General features: G+C 40.5%; 1 long non-coding RNA gene and 1 other non-coding gene across 5 annotated transcripts in view; both read left to right on the forward strand.

Annotated features, from left to right (window-relative positions):
• LOC126512067 (uncharacterized) overlaps positions 1 to 13,840 on the forward strand; it is a 254,250-nt gene that overhangs the window by 105,664 nt on the left and 134,746 nt on the right. The gene's annotated exons all lie outside the window — the stretch shown is intronic.
• Positions 10,099 to 10,202, forward strand: LOC126512453 (U6 spliceosomal RNA). The gene has a single exon (XR_007595055.1). It is a non-coding gene; the product is annotated as a U6 spliceosomal RNA (small nuclear RNA).

Here is a 13,840-nt window from a genome sequence, read left to right on the forward strand (position 1 = left end):
TTACTCTTCTATGTAACCACATGTTCAACTATAACAGTTTTATCAATCATGAGTGCTAATTTCCATGTGGTGCTGAAAGGTAAGGTGACCATGTTTTATTGCTAGAAAAAGCTTGCTTTGAAATTTTATGATAATGCCTTTATTCCTACCAAAAAGAGTCCAGTGAAGTTGCTGTTGAACATTCAGTGTACAACCTAGGCCAGGTTTGAACCAATGGCCAACTTTTAGACTGCTAAGATGTAGGTGGCTCATAGCTCTGAAGCCCAGACACAGCTCTGCAAGAATAGTCTATATTTTCCAGGCTTGGGAATATCTTAGTGATAAAAAATAAAAATGTTGCCAGACCAAAATGGTAAAGGCTTCCTGGGTAAAACAGTTGGTTTTGCTTTGAGAATTGGTTCGTGAATTCCATGTCCTAGATTCATAGTAGCAGACAGAAGGGCTAACGGCTAAAAATTAAGCCAAAGAAACAAATGAAGGCAAGCACTTGGTAGTTCCACTCTGAGAATTTCCTACTTATTTTTAAAGATTTATTTATGTGTATGTGTGTTTTGTTTGCCTGTTACACCATATGTTTGCCTGGTGCCTGCAGAACCCAGAAGAGGATGTCAGATATCCTAGAACTGGAGTTACAGTTGTGAGCCACCTTGAAGGAGCTGGGAACCAAACTCGGGTCCTCTGTAAGAGCTGCAAGTGCTTTCAACTAACTCCTTAGCCCCTCTGGGACCTTTGAAAATATACTATTTTAATTTATTCTTTGGAAATTTCTTACATATATACAATGTATTTAGATTATACTCCTCTCCCACACTCCAATTCATTCCTGATTCCCCTCCACTCATCCTTTTGTTTTTAAAATAAAAAAGACCACAATGTGTCCAATTAGTTGGACCCATATGTACATGGGTATGGGTCATGCACCTGAGCATGCAACATAACAGGAGCCACACCCTAAAGGAAACTAGCAACCATCAACTTTAAATAGCCAGTCCCCATTCATGCTGAAATGTTGATTGGTTTAATCTCGTGCAAGCCTTGCTCAGGCAAGCAACAGCTGCTAAACGTTCATGAACACAAAGGTTATCTTAGGTCAAGAAAATCTTGTTTTACTTCAGTTCTCCCTGCGTGCTGGCCCAGAAAATCTTTCTGTCTCCTCTTCTGTGATGTTTCTTGAGCCTTGCAGGGAAAGGGGTGTGATGTAGAAGTCCCGTTTATAGATGGGCGTTCCATAGACTCTCATTCTCTGCACTCTGACCGGTTGTGAATGTTTTCATGGCTTCCTGCACCTTTCTATTTTAGAAAACTCCTCTCCAGCAGGTAGGAGAGAGATGACTGAGAGTGTGACTGACCAGCTCACACCTCATGGTGACCAGGAAGACTGAGAGTAGCATTTGTGTCCTCCATAGCAGCTTCCATCCGTGATCTGTCACATGCTGCCTTTTCTCAGAAGGTGTGTCTCATTTTGTAGCTGCTGTGTTTCCCTTCCATTTCTTCTCTGAGAAATACAAGGAACCTGCGTGATAAAGCTTCTGCGGCGGCGGGAGGGTACATTTTTTCAGAGACACACAGATTTCTCCTTAACGAGTTAGGAACGATGCCCTTCATCTTCAAAATACGGTAAGGTGACTCAGCCAAAGAGAAGAAGGGAATCACCACTGTACAAAATAGAATTCTTTTATGTAAAAACAAAATGGACCAAAATATACATTATGCAAAACAAAGCCTTGGCTGTTTGTAAATTTATGGGTCTATAGTCAAAATAGACGTGATGATTTGTTGTAACTATAGAAAAGTGAAATGGCAGCTTAAAGATATGGTAGCTTACCCCTAACTCTAAACATCTCCAAGAAGCCTTGGACAGAGAAGTATGTTCATTCCTTCTAAATGTTCTGCCTCTTTGCCTAAACCACTGCTGTATTTAGAACAGTGACTCTGAATATTTTCAATGGTCTGAACACTCTAGCGCCACAGGAAAGATAAATCTATTGTTTCTTAAAGGAACACTGTGAAAGATACTTTTAGCATCTATTTCTTAGGTAAATTTTATGATTACAAAATCACTTTCAGTTACTTAAGAAGAAAAAAAGGCTAACCAATCTTAAAATTATAACTACATATCCAGTGAATGACCACATCTAGTCGGTCCAGGCTTGACTGTTGACATGTGTAAGGGTGATGTGGTTTAAATATAACACAGGAACAGAGGTGACCAATTCATAATGGAAGCAGGCAAATCTTCATAATTCAAGAAAGAGTTTTATTGTATGAGATCAGGCCCGTTCAGGTGGTATGACCATAGACAAGAATGGAGTTTCTTAGGATGAAAGGGCCTCAAGATTGTGAAGGAGCCTCCTTAAGGTGCAGATAGAGCACTCAACAGACACAACACAGACGGAGATCTAATCCTGATGAGCCCTTAAAGGAAAGGGAAACTCCCTTGTAAAGCCTGGAAGGGAATGTAGTGATTGCATATATTATAGATGCTGGGTTGATTGTTTCTGATTGTGCTGGAAAATTTATCTTAAAAACAAGACTAGGTTAAGAACATAAAGTGAATATAAAGTGAATTTGTCCCTTTTTCCTTCCTTTCCCTCCCTCCCTTGTTTTCTCTCTCTCTCTCTCTCTCTCTCTATCTCTCTCTCTCTCTCTCTCTCTCTCTCTCTCTCTCTATCTATCTCTCTCTCTCTATCTCTAACTATAATTCAGAGTTTAAATATGTAAATAAAAATGAATACAATCACATTTTTTAACAAAGGCATAAAGAAGCCATGCTCTTCTCCAAAATAACACAACAACAGTCTCTAGGCCACATACTAACATTCTTCTCCTCTGAAACTTCTTGAGCTAGACCCTCACAGGTCAAATCACCCTCAGCTCCACTGACTTCCATGATCCTACTAGCACCGCCAATTAAACCCCACTTAAAGTAAACAATTGCTTTTCTAGTTCAAAGTTCCAAAGTTTTCCATATTTCAAATGAAAATATGTTTCAGTTTATCACAATACCCCAGTTTCTAGTACCAGCTTCTTTATTAGTTAGTGTGGTTATATTTGTTTGTGATCTAACAAATAAAGCTTGCCTAAAGATCAGAATGCAGAGCTAAGCTACTAGTTAGCCATAGAGGCCAGCAATGGTAGCACACATCTTTAATTCCAGCACTCTACAGAGGCAGAGGTAGAGGCAGAGGCAGAGGGATCTCTATGAGATGAAGGCCATCCTGAGCTAATGTAGATTAATCCAGTCCACAAAAACAGAGCCAGGAGGTGGTTTCCCTTTAATCCCAGTATTTGGGAATCACATGCCTTTAATACCAGCATGAAGTAGGTGGAGACAGGAAGGGATATGGTTGAGCAGGGAGAGGAAGATAAGGCCAGAAGAGACAAGAAGGGAGCACAAGGCATTCGGTTTGAAGATTTGTAGACACAGGATACCCCATTCAATCTGAGGACTTATAGAGACAGGATCATCACCTTTCATCTGAGTATTTGGTAGAGGTAAAAGGTCTCTCTAGTGGCTGGATCATTTACTTCACTGATCTTTCAGCATTTGCCCTGATATCTGAATCTGAGTTTTTTATTTTTAAGACCAATTAGATTTGCACTACTGGTTAGGATTTCTATTACTGTGAAGAGATACCTTATGGTTATCCATAACAATTCTTATAAAGGAAAGCATTTCATTGGGGATGGCTTAGAGATTCAGAGGTTTAGTCCACTGTCATCATGGCTGGAAGCCTGGCTGCATGCAGGTAAACATGGTACTGGAGTTCTACATTTGATGAGCAGGTAGCAGGAAATGTGAGACATTGAATATGGCTTGAGTATTTGAAACCCCAAAACCCACTGCTAGTGACACACTTCTCCAACACTGCTACACCTACTCCAACAAGGACATGCATTCTAATGCCCAACGTTCAAATATATGAGCCTCTTGAGGCCAATCTTATTTAACCACCACAAGAGTTTCATTAAGTATAAGTAGGAGAGAGAGAAAGAAGAGAGAGAGAGAGAGAGAGAGAGAGAGAAACAGAGAAAGGAAGTTGGGGAACTTTTCTTGAGATATAATTTAAATATGAAATATCTATATTAAATATATATGTTTACTACTTTTCTCACCAATGTGGCAATTTACCAGACAGGAAGACTAAAGGAAGCATGATTTATTTTGGAGCATGGTTTCAGAGAGTTCTGTCATCATATCAGGGTGTGTGTGTGTGACCGAACAGAGTAGCTCACATAAAGGCAGCAGGAAGTAGAGGAAAGGGAATTTTGGCCCTCTGCTGGCTTTCTCTCTTTGCCCTTTTTGTTCTGCCCAGGTCCTAGGACCATGGAGAGTGATGTTCACATCCAGGGTAGGTCTTCCTTCCTCACTGAGTTGTTTCTGGAAAATCCCCACAAACAACACCCAGAGCTGTGCCTTGCCAGTCTCCTAGGTGCTTCTAAATCCAGCAAATATGACAGTGAAGACAAACCATCACAAAATTGGGTTTGAAGATGGTCTTGCTGACAGGTTTAAACTTCCAAATATGATCCTCGAAATCACTAAGGAGCCCTTTGTAGGTTACTACTTGGAGGCGTTCCCCACTTAACTTCCAATTGAGAAAAGCCTAGGCAGGTGCAAGCATTTTTTAGGAGAAACATGCTGTAAGTTTTATACAACTGGAAATTGGCCAGAAAAGAGATTACTGTCCCCATTTTACAGATAAGGAAGATGAACCCCAAAGAGATTTAATGAGGTACTGGTGGTCACATTATATTCAGCAGCAATATTGGGATTAGAACCCTGCTCTGCTGGGTTTTCAACCCTATAGTCTGTCCGCTGTGCACTGTTGGAGAGCCTGGAAGGTTATCGCAATACAGAGGATGCTAATTTAGCTGTAGATCGATTAACCCAAGGGAGAATCCAATCAACACTAGTGGAGAGCTGGGAGCAGCACTTTTCTTCCTACACTGATGTTTTTACCAGGACAGCACAATGTCTCCCATCTGGATCGGAATCAGCATTCCAAATCCCAGAACGAGCTAAATTACTCTTTCCTTTCTGTCGTCGCATCTGTCTTTTGGGGGTGGTTATATATGCCGCTAACATTTTTAGATGGCAGCTTGGAGTAAATCTCTTTATTGTTCTGCTTTTTGTGGGCAGTCCCAGTACCTCTCTGGATGTGCGGTGGCGGAGGATAAATCGAATAAAAGAGTAAATACTCACATGACTCAAAAATGAAAGCACTAATGCAAACTCAAAGGCAGCCTAGAATTTCTGGAGGTCATTCCCCCTTCAGGAGGGTACATCTGCTGGCAAGAATTCCTCCTTTGAGTGGAATGCTGGCTCACATTCAGGAAATGGCATTTTAAGTGTGGCCTTGCTGACTTGAACTGAGAACTTGTTTGACTTAATCCTGAGGGAGTCAAGATATAGGTAAAAACCAGGGAGGTGATTTTTTTTCCTATAAGAATATGAAATACATGTGTTCCTTTTTTTATAATGGTCCCAATGAAAAGCTACCCATCAGTTACATATCTATTTTATTTTGCCATGATGCCCATTAATCCTTTCCATATTCACCTTTCTTTGTGAGGGCATAAAGCTGAGGAATAATTTTGTGTTAATTGGAATGCACACAATACACTCAGAAAAACTCTGTGTTTTCCAGTTGTTATTGCATCATTTTTCCTCACTAACTGTAAAGGGCGCCACTTTCCTCCTTTTACATTTGAAAGCACTGCACAATCTACATTTTTGAATTTGTTACTGCGCCTGATTTTTACACCGCCCTACAAGGTAGGGCTTATGAGACGTCAGTTCCCATTGTGAACTCAGGGGCGGGGGTGTGACTTTTGCTTTGAGAGAAATTTGATTTTGATTTCTTGCGCAGTCTGCTGGTGTGAAAATAGCTGGAGTGGCCTTTTCTTCCAACATCCCAACTTCAAGTGGCTCTCCAGACATTTTAATAATATCAAAATTTATATACTGTCGCCCAGTTTTTAAAGACTAGGTAGAACAGGAAGAATAAGAAAAAAATATTTAGGATAAATTAGGTAAACTTCGTGTTTTTATCAGTTTTTGCATTATTACCCATGGTCTTTCTAATTTTTAGATTATGCAAAATAGATTCAAGTTTATTTCACTTTGAACTGATCTATTAAGCAGCTGCTATGTTTTTGGAATTTGCCGTGATTTTAGGTGACTATCATCAGAAAAAAAATGGAATATTTCTACAACCTTTGACCTGTCTCTTTAAGATGTGCAACAAGGATGAGGAGCAAGGAATCTGCAATATTCTTTATAATTTCATGGGGTCTTCTGAGGAAATGTGTCAATTTTATGGGGACTCGTAGGGAAACATTTTGATTTCATGTGGATTCGAGTGAAAAGGTAAATTTCATGGGATTTCTAAAAATGGCTGGATTTCTCAGGATCCATGAAATCTATGACAGCCATGGAGAAAATGGGCTGCTCCTGTCATGGAGTAAATTTCAGTGCAGTTTGGCCGAAAAGTTTAGTTCTTATCCACTGTTGTGACGTGCAAGGCACACTTTGGATCTTTCTGGACTTTTTACTCTCATCGATGACTGTGAATGCCAGAGCTGGTACTCTGTATCATAGCAGCAAACAGAAGGATGCTGGGGACTTGGGTTTTGCTATGAACATGTAAGGTGTGGTCACTAAAAGTGACGATGTGTCTGGGTGTCATTTTGAAGCCAAGGCCAGTGTGGTGGAGCTTGGAGTTGTGAACGTGACTGTGACCCTATGGGGAGCTGCGTGCCCATAAGGCATGATCATCACAGGGGGCCGTTTACTAGGGTGTGAGGAGACCTTAGACACTGTTGTGACTTTCTGACACAGCATGGGAAAGGAAAGATACCTAAGCAGGTGTGGATGTTTATTTCTATGGAACCATTGTGAATACAGCAGCCACAGTAGCTAGTGTGTTGTGTGTGATCAGCAGTGTTTCTATCATGGGCCTTCTTACTTGAAGCTATGAACAACTCTCAGCCAAGTTCCAAACAAAACAATGTAATTTTATGTCTTTTTTTTTTATCATTTTAAAATTTATTTTACATACCAACTGCAGTTTCCCCTCCCTCCCCTCCCACTTCCTCCCCGCACCTTCCCCTTATTCCTCCTACCCACTCCTCCTTGGTCTCCACTTAGATGGGGTAAGGCCTCCCATGGGAATCAACAACAAAGCATGGCACATCAAGCTGAGGCAGGACCAAGCTTCTCCCCTCCCATCCCACTCCGCATCAAGTCTGAACAAGGCATCACACCATAGGGAATAGGTTACCAAGAGCCATCAGGAACAGGTCCTGGTCCCACTGCTAGGGGCCCCACAAAAGACCAAGCTACACAATTGTCAACCAGATGCAGAGGACCTGAGCAGTTAATTCCTGGCTCCCAAGCTGTCTGTCCAGAGTACATGAGCTCCCAAAAGCTCAGGTCAGCTTTCTCTATGAGTTTCCCCATCACGGTTTTGACCCGTTCCCTTGCTCATATAATCCCTCCAGCCTCTCTTCAACTGAACTTCCATCTCAGCCCAGTGCTTGGCTGTGGATCTCTCTATCTGCTTCCATTGGGTACTACATGAAGGCTCTATGATGCTTATTAGGGCAGTCATCAACATGATTATAGGGGAAGGTCAGTTCAGGCACCTCTCTACTACTGCTTAGGAGTCTTAGCTGGGGTCATCCTTGTAGATTCCCAGGAGCCTCCCTGGCACCAGATCTCTCCCTAATCACATAATCACTCCCTCTACCAAGATATCTCCCCTATCCACTCTCCCACTCCATCCTGCCCGAAACTCAACCAACCTGATCTTTCATGTTCCCAACCCCATCCACTCCCCTCTGTTTCCCCCTCCCAGTTTACTCAAAATATCCCATCTACTTCCTCTTTCCAGCGAAAACCATGTGTTCCTCTTAAGGTTCCCCTTGTTACCTAGCTTCTCTGGGACTGAGGATTGTAGCCTGGTTATCCTTTGTTTTACGTCTAATATCCACTTATGATTGAGTACATACCATGTTTGTCTTTCTGGGTCTGGGTTATCTCACTCAGGATGATTTTTTTCTAGTTCTCTCTATTTGCCTCCAAATTTCATGATGTCATTGTTTGTTTTTATTTTTCCACTAAGTAATACTCCATTGTGTAGATACATCACATTTTCTCTATCCATTCTTCGATTGAAGGACATCCAGGTTGTTTTCAGGTTCTGGCTATTATGGATAATGTTGCTATGAGCACGGCTGAGCAAGTGTCCTTGGGGTATGGTTGAGTATCCTTTGGGTATATGCTCAACAGCAATATTGCTGGGTTTTGAGGTAGGTTGATTCCCAATATTCTAAGATTCCTAGGATAACCTGCTCTTAGGAATCATTCAGCACACAGTTAAAAGTAAAACTTTATCTTAGCATCTAATCCATTGTTAGATTTCAGTGTGCATAAAGTTCCCCCACACATCAAAATGTCCATGGACATAGAAAGTAGTGTGGATGCAGGAGCAATTTTTCTCACCCTGGGCCACTGTTGTATGATTTCTAGTATTGGTAGACTTTGGCCTCCTAAATGTCCACAATGACTCCCCATTATGTCATGACAAAACTTTCAAAATGTTTTCAACTTTTGAAACTTAGGGATCATCTTATCGCCATTTATATTGGCTTAATGTCATATGCAGACATTTCCAAATGGGAAATACTTGCAGATAGTTCTTTTGCTTCAAGGCTTTCTGTATGTCCTCATTCCTTTCAGGCTAACCTCAAGTCCCGATCATGCATAGTCTTGGTCAGTAGCATTCCTCTTGATTCATCATCTGTAACTTTGGGCATGTTTGTCTTCTTAAGCCCATCAATTGCCAAGGCAGTCAACATAATATTTATTAGAGATACCTTGAGTGCTGGTCTTGGGGATAATTCCTCCATATTCTAGTTCTGATTATCTCCACCAACATTCTGTTTTATAAACACATCTTTATGCATTGTCCTTCATCATTCCTCATAGCCACTTCCTTTGGATATCAGTCCGGGAGCACAGACCTGGTACCCTTGATTTCATCTACTCTCTAGAAAGGAAAGGCAGAAGGAGATCAATAGTTACACAGGCCACCTGTATGGATCTTGGGTGTAAGTGATAAAGTCAGATAAAGTTCCCTTTTTAGCTATTTCTAACATTAAACAGTATAAACTGGGGGTTATATGTATCCAAATTTCCTATTGCCTATTTAAATAAAAGTTAGAAGAAAAACAGAAAACAATCTCAACCTGTAGAATTCATTTTCTTAATTTTTCATGGAGTGTTTGGTCTCCTGTTAGACAATAACTATCTTTTTTTTCTATGTAGCTTATCTTTTGACAAAAGTTTTAAAATCTAAATATAGTTATATTAAAGAAATTATTTTGCATGTTGAAAGCACTGGACTGCTTTTCCAATGAGACAAACTGACAATGGTATTCTTTGTGTTTTTAGCAGTGTGTCTAGAACCAAGTGAAAATCCTAAGTGTAGTTTTGAGCACAGAGCACATTAACTCATAGGGAGTAAATTCATGATCTTCAAATCTGGGACAGAGATAACTTTCAAAAATGAGAGACTTAGCACTTTCTGTCCAAATATTTACCGAACAGAAATTTTAAAATATTGCCTGAAAATAGTTATTATTTAAAATATAGGAGCCCCACAAAACCAAAAACAAATTGCAAGCAGTAGATGTTTGCATGATAATTTGAAAGCCATCCTGTCATAATCCTTTCCAGGAAAGAGTCTCCCTTTGACCCTGAGTGATAATATCACAAATACGAGTAGTATGTCACTTTCATCATATACAGCAAGAAAGGAAAACACTTGGATGAAAAATTCAAGGGGGTGGATCAAAAAACAGCTTCAGGAATTTATAATTTAGCTTGGATACTGGGCCTCCTTATCCTCACAGCCCAATGGCACAGACCACAACTTTCAGAGTCAAGGAGCTGGCTTCTGGCCCTTATCTTCCTTTAATGTTTTTTGTTAGTCTTCAATTCTCCAATCCTCTGCATTTTTTTAAAATTTGTTAAATAATGCCGTTTTCTTCCTAGGGTTGTTATAGCAGTAGGTATAAAAAGTAGACTGTGTGCTCACTTTGGTAGCACATATAATAAAATTGGAATGATATTAAAAGTTGGCATGGCTCCTGCGAAGAATGACATGCAGATTGGTGAAACATTCCTTAATTAAAGAAAAAAGTAGACCGTGAAAAATGATGGAATAAGCTGTAGGACACTATATAATATCACAATATCAGTAAGATGATTATTCATTTTTCATTTACTTTCTATACAATGTCTACTCATGTCCTGCATGAAGACAGCAACTGCAAAGATGGACTTGGTCTGAGGAATCCCTCTAAGCCCTTCCAAAACCTTGCAGGGTGCCTTAGTATTCATCTACTCTGAGTCAGTCTCAGACCACTCCCTGATGTCATTAAGTCTTTGGGAACTTGTACAGCAAGTTTTTATTTTTATTTTTTTTTTCACCACAAACCAAGCTCTTGCATTCCAATAAAGATGCTGTATGGGAGTAACTATCCAAAGTAGAACATTTTAAGTGGATTTCTTTAGGATTAGAGCTTAAAATTCACATTGGTGTCTTCAGATGTATTTTAAGTGAGCTGAACTGAGCCCTACGGAAAGTTAAAGCACATCGCTACAACCGTCCTCTGTTTCCTTTCCTGGTTTGGTTTGGCCAGGGGACTCAAGCTCCTGCCACTGTGACCTTCCCATAGTGATGGACTACAATTTCAAACCGTGAGAAAATAAATTCTCCCTTCCAAAAAAAAAAAAATTCAGACAGCTTCAAGCTTATTGGTGTTTTCTCCTTCTCTGGATAATCACATTCATTTTTCCCCTTTTAGAATTGAATTGTGGTTTCTATTTTGGGCAAGGTCCTAGTATAGGCTTCACTACTTGATTTCAGAAATATCAAACTAAGTGATCAAAGGAACTCATTAGAGGGTCCCCAACCCCCAGGAGACATGAAGAGAACAAAGGGATACATCTGGGGTTGCAATGTCTACCCCTCCAGTGGTGGCCGGCAGAAGCCACACTCAGCCTTCATATAAGGTTCATGACAATCCGAGTACTGACTTGGCTCTGACACTGGATTAGATACGTGAAGATCCAAGCTGTTCTCTACATAACTCAGGGCAGAATAGGGATTGCTTTGTAGGGCTCCCTGGCTGTTTTAAAGTTTGCTTTCAACCCAGTGACTTTGAAATTTCTCAGTATATTTTTTTTGTGTGTGTGTGTGAGCAGGAAAAAAGAGTCAGACAGAGGAGAACTGATGTTCCCTGGGGGCGAATCGTGTTTTCCGCTTCCCTTTATAGCAAAGGTTTTCTTGCATTTTATCTTCTATCTCCTCCTACAAGCTAAGATTTGAGCAGTCTCTTTCTTACCAAATTTCAGGGATAGATGCTGGAAGGACATATATACCATCCACTCAGTCTTAAATGCTTTCTCACAAATAGAAGAATGCAGGAGTGTTCCTTCACTTCTGATAATACTGTGTAGAATGTGGGCCTTCTCATTAGACATCCAGACCATGAAATCCCTAGATATTTCTAAAAAACCATCTGAAATCTTCATTGCAAAAAAATTAAAATAATGATGTTTTTTATAATTGTGATTTCCATCTAGCATTAGCTGAATGTATTTTTTCTTCTTCTTCTAGTAGAGCAGAGTGTGATAAAGCAAAAAATGCTTCCATATCCTGAGATCATCTGGGCACTTCATCTTGTAATTTAATTGTGTTAGCAGAAAAATCCTAAGGGCTATATCTTTGGAATGTAATTTGAGAGGAACAGGAATTTGTTCAGAAAGGCTAAATGTTAAATTGAAATACACAGCTGATACACAATGGATTCATAATTTAAAATCGCTTTGTCTAATTCCAAAACTCACACATTTACCCTGGCTCCTAATGCCTCCTAGAAAGGGGGAAAATTTTGAGGCACTAATGTAGCCTCAGGGGGAGAAACAAACAGTGAAGATTTATGGTCTGGTTCCCTGTTTCTGAACAATTCTTCCATGAAATGGTAAACGTGCCCCCATATTACACTCTGAGACTGTCAAATACACTGGGTACTGGTTAATTTTTAACTAAGGTTGGTGCAAAATTCAGCATCTTCACTTTTCCACTACTGACAATTCTTCTGGAATACCCAGTAGACGCACTTTGAAAGATTTCCCCCTTTGTCTGAGTGAGCACTCCTTCCTGGGACACCTACTTCTCCGCTTCATTTCTACACACTGTATTGAACAGAAATGCAGATAAATGCTTTCAGAGAAAAGGAAAGGGAGCCACGATAGACCAGTCAGAGTGCCCCTTCCCCTGGCTTAAAATGATGGACGAGGTAGTTTGGTAATATGAGTGCCTTGCAACATACAATAAAACAAAAATCCCCCACTAAATAGATCAGAAATAAAACACCTGTGTTTTACCTGGGCCTCAAATCTGATTCCTAGTCCACACTTGCTTTGAATCACGGGCATTTTAATCATTTATTTGCTGTTTGTGGCAAAGCTATCAGCTGTGGGGACGCAAAGGTACTTTCTCTGGGGAAGAAAGCCATACTTAACACGTTGATAGAGATGAATCCGTTCAGTCATGACTTCTGTTTATATTTTAATTAGCAGAAAAGGAACGGTTCTGTTACAGAGGTTTTATACATAGTTTTTGTTGGGGTTGAGCCTCCTCCCTGTTTCCCTCTTCCATCTTCTCACCCCACTCTCTCTTGCGTCCTTTCACCCCAAACAGTCCCCTTTCTACTTGCATACATTCTGTCTTATATATCACCCATCCTCCTCAAACTCTTTCCCTAGAACAGATTTCTCCTACAGTAGCCCGCCTGTGGTTTCATGACCTATATCCCTGCTCACCCTCTCATATATGAATATATTCATATTCATAGCATTGACAGCAAGAATCTCTTTACGGGACAGAGTATGCTGTATTTGTTTTACCAACTCTAGAATATCTCAATAATACAATAATTTCTAGCTTTGTTTATTTTAATGAAACTTTCATAATTTCATTTTTAATGGCTGTGTAAAATCCCACTGTGCATATGTGCCACATTTCCTAATCATTATTGACAGAACAGTCATGAACATGTATGTGCAACTTCGGTGTCAGAGACTAGACAGTCCCTTTGGGAGTGTGCCTAAGCATGGTATGGCTGGATAATTCTAGTTTTTGTCTTCTGTGTTTGCATGTGTATATGTGTATGTGCATATGGTGGGCAAAGGGTCACCTTGGCTGTTGTTCCTCGGGCACAGACCACCTTTTTCTTTCTCTTTTGACCTCTTCTCTTCTCTCCTCTCCTCTTCTCTCTCCCCCCTCTCTTTTTTTACATAGTGTCTTTTACTTGTCCAGTCCTCATAAATTAGGCCACGATGCTGACCAACAAGCCCCAGAGATCCACGTGTCCCTAGCACTTAGATTACAAGCACACACCACCATGGTTGACATTTTTAAAATGTGGATTCTGGGAACTGAACTCTGTTCTTCTGAGCTGCCTTCCCAGTCCCTATTTGCACTGTTTGAAAAGCATTTGCACTGATTTCCCACTCCCGCCAGCAGCGAATGAGGACTCCTCCTTGTTTGCATTCTCACTAGCATTTTGAATTCACTTTATTGCAGCGGTCGGATTAATAATCACCAAAGATAATAGGTATTTGAACAAGTTTAATAACAAAACCAGACTCACGAAACCAAGGTTCCAGTGGAGTAGCCGGCGGAGACAGGAGAGGAAGGGAAGGGGCGCGCAGCCTCTGCCCGCCCAATATATCAGTAAACATACGCCCGAGGGCAGCCCG

The sequence above is a fragment of the Alexandromys fortis genome, unplaced genomic scaffold (assembly GCF_014885135.2).
Source record: "Alexandromys fortis isolate MF-2015 unplaced genomic scaffold, M_Fortis_MF-2015_v1.1 scaffold_19, whole genome shotgun sequence".
Lineage (NCBI taxonomy): Eukaryota > Metazoa > Chordata > Mammalia > Rodentia > Cricetidae > Alexandromys > Alexandromys fortis.